The sequence below is a fragment of the Morus notabilis genome, unplaced genomic scaffold (genome assembly GCF_000414095.1).
Source record: "Morus notabilis unplaced genomic scaffold, ASM41409v2 Scaffold799, whole genome shotgun sequence".
Taxonomy (NCBI): Eukaryota; Viridiplantae; Streptophyta; class Magnoliopsida; order Rosales; family Moraceae; genus Morus; species Morus notabilis.
The window spans coordinates 300,274-302,946 of NW_010366360.1; positions in this window are offsets into that span (position 1 = coordinate 300,274).

Here is a 2,673-nt window from a genome sequence, read left to right on the forward strand (position 1 = left end):
GCTAGACATGCTATATTGTCCTTAATTTCTCTAACAGATTGGTCTAGCGAGTCTAACCTCTTGTTGATGGCTTCAAAATGTCTACCATTGTACTCTACTATCCTGTGATAGAGTATGTCAAGTATGTAATCAATAGACATACCATCCTGCAAACGAGGTTGTTGTTGTTGTATTTGTTGTTGTTTTTTTGTTGGGGAAGTTGCTGTTGTTGTTGGGGAAGTAGTTGGAGACAAGCCAATTGTTTAGGAGGCTTCGGTTGCTGGACACGGACCATTCTTGCACCAGAGTCCAAAAACGATGCAAGTTGGTCAATCTCAGGATCTTCTTGGTCGGCATAAGGCAGATACAACCTCATGCACATACTATTCATTTCCTCCTCAATGGGATAAAGAATTGGTACGGCCATTCCCTGTATATTAAAAGAACATACATTCAATGATTATTTAGGTGGAAACATATTGTAAAAAAAAATAAATATGCCTATTTTGTAAAAAAAATACCTATAAAAACATTGTATTTAACCCCTTACCTCGCCACTTTGCATGAGGTCGTCTATCTGTCTAACCTCAACCAATGAAACCCGGCGTGCCTCCCATTTGAGGATTCTGGGAAGACGTTCATCAACCATCTTTGCAAATGTGGCACCGATGGTTGGAAATGTTTCGAATGCCAAACCTGCGTTAAACCAATTTTTTTAAGTCTAGTAAAACAAAAAACAATGTATTATTTACTATAAGGCCATGAAAAATTATGCATATAACTGTATGACATACCTAGAAGGCCCAAGGAAACCCGCATATTGAGTAGGTTTCCTTGATGCTCTTATTACGTCATTTCCGAACCCATTTCTGAAATTTCTCTTTCAAGTTCTTCTTCAAAGCCCGCAGAGTGCATTCAAAAGACACCCTACCCCATGGATAGTTGTTGAAGAATTTTAAATCGTCGACGTAAGACAACCAATCCAGTGGGACGGTCTTCTTCTCGTCCCCAGATAGTAATACTTGTGCTAAAAAATAAATGATAGCGATCTTTGCTTTATCGCTACCTTTTATCTTCTTCCTTGTGAGCAATTTCTTTAAATCAGCAACAAGTACTACGTGGGACTTAAAATGCTCCAACAATCTTATATTCTTCAAAGCTTTTAAAACCACGTCCGGCTCTGGGGTTTCCTTGAAGTTCAATCCAGTGATTAAAGTAAATTCCCTCATTCTGAACCTAGTTGGTTTTCCATTAACCATGAACCACAACTCATGTCTCTTTTCTGTCTCTATCTGCCTCAAAAGCAGATAGTGTGTCAACACTCCAAAATAGATCATATTTTCAGACATCGAAATAAAATGTTCGAAGGCAGATTTCTTGAAAATTGGCATTTCCGTTTCGGGGTCTAATTCTGCCTTATTACCTCCAGAGCCTCGATCTTTGACTTCATAGTGACTTTCACTGGGAAGTACTCCCGCATAGGATCCATGATCATCCTTAGATGTCCAATCCCAGGAAGTTCATCTGTGTTGTACTTCGGGAGGTCATACTGAAAAAAAAAACACATCGGTCAGAACTGACCAAGATGACAGAAGCGACTAGAATAGACCAAGAAACTAAACAAGAACGGACTGAACCAACCATGTCCCGACAGAACCGACCCCAAAACCGACCAAGAACCGACCCTGGAACTGACCAATGACCGACCAAGAACCGACCTTCACCTAAAACTGACTAAAATCAACCAGAACTGACCCTTCTCGACAAGAACCGACTAAGAACCGACTAAAAATCGACCTAGAACCGACTGCGAACAGACCAGAACCAAAACCGACTAAGAATCGACTATGAACAGACCAATGTTGCTTATATTAAGTTTTTGTTCTTGCAAAAATGTATAAGAAAAAGTAAAACAAGAATATTACCTGAGTAGATTCCGTTGCCTCGTCGACAAGCGTTCGGGAAATGGCCGTTTTAATTGAGGAAGAATAGCTGTTTTGTGATGCCATTTTAGTCTAAAAGTCGCCGGTTTTTAGTTAGATTTTGGTGAGGAGGTGGTCGGTTTTTGTGGTCGGGTTTTTGGTGAGTGGTCAGGATCGGTTTTTGGTTGGTTTTAGTGGGAAGGAAGGTCGGTTTTTTGTTAACGGTCGGTTTTTGGTGAGGTGGTCGGTCGGCCGACGAGGGAGATCGGAGAGAGTGGATCGGCCAGTGAGAGAACTTCGACGAGAGAGAGAAAAACAGGTGAGAGGAAAGCTGGCAGTCGGTGATGGTCGGTCGTGAGGTTGGTGACTGATCGGAGAGAAAAGCCGGCGGTCGGTAAGAGGAGATCGGAGAGAAAAACCGACGAGAGGGTCGGTCGGTCGTGAGGAGAGCTCAGTAGGGGGAGAGAGGGTCGAGCGGTCGGTTTTGTGAGGAGAGTTTTTGAAAATGACCCATACACTTACGTGGCGTTTGGTTCATGGATTCAAACCATGTTATTAGAATTATTTTTGATTTACGTGTATTTTTTATGAGAGAAAGTACTGTAGCGAATCATGAACCATGATTCGAAACATAGAACGAATCTAGGTACCAAACGGACTCTTAGACTAATAGAACCCATTTTTTGCCACGTACGATACACGTCATGATTTTTTTGTTATAAAAAAAAACTGATCTACTTTCTCAATTTGTGTTTTGCTCCGGTCTCTTTTA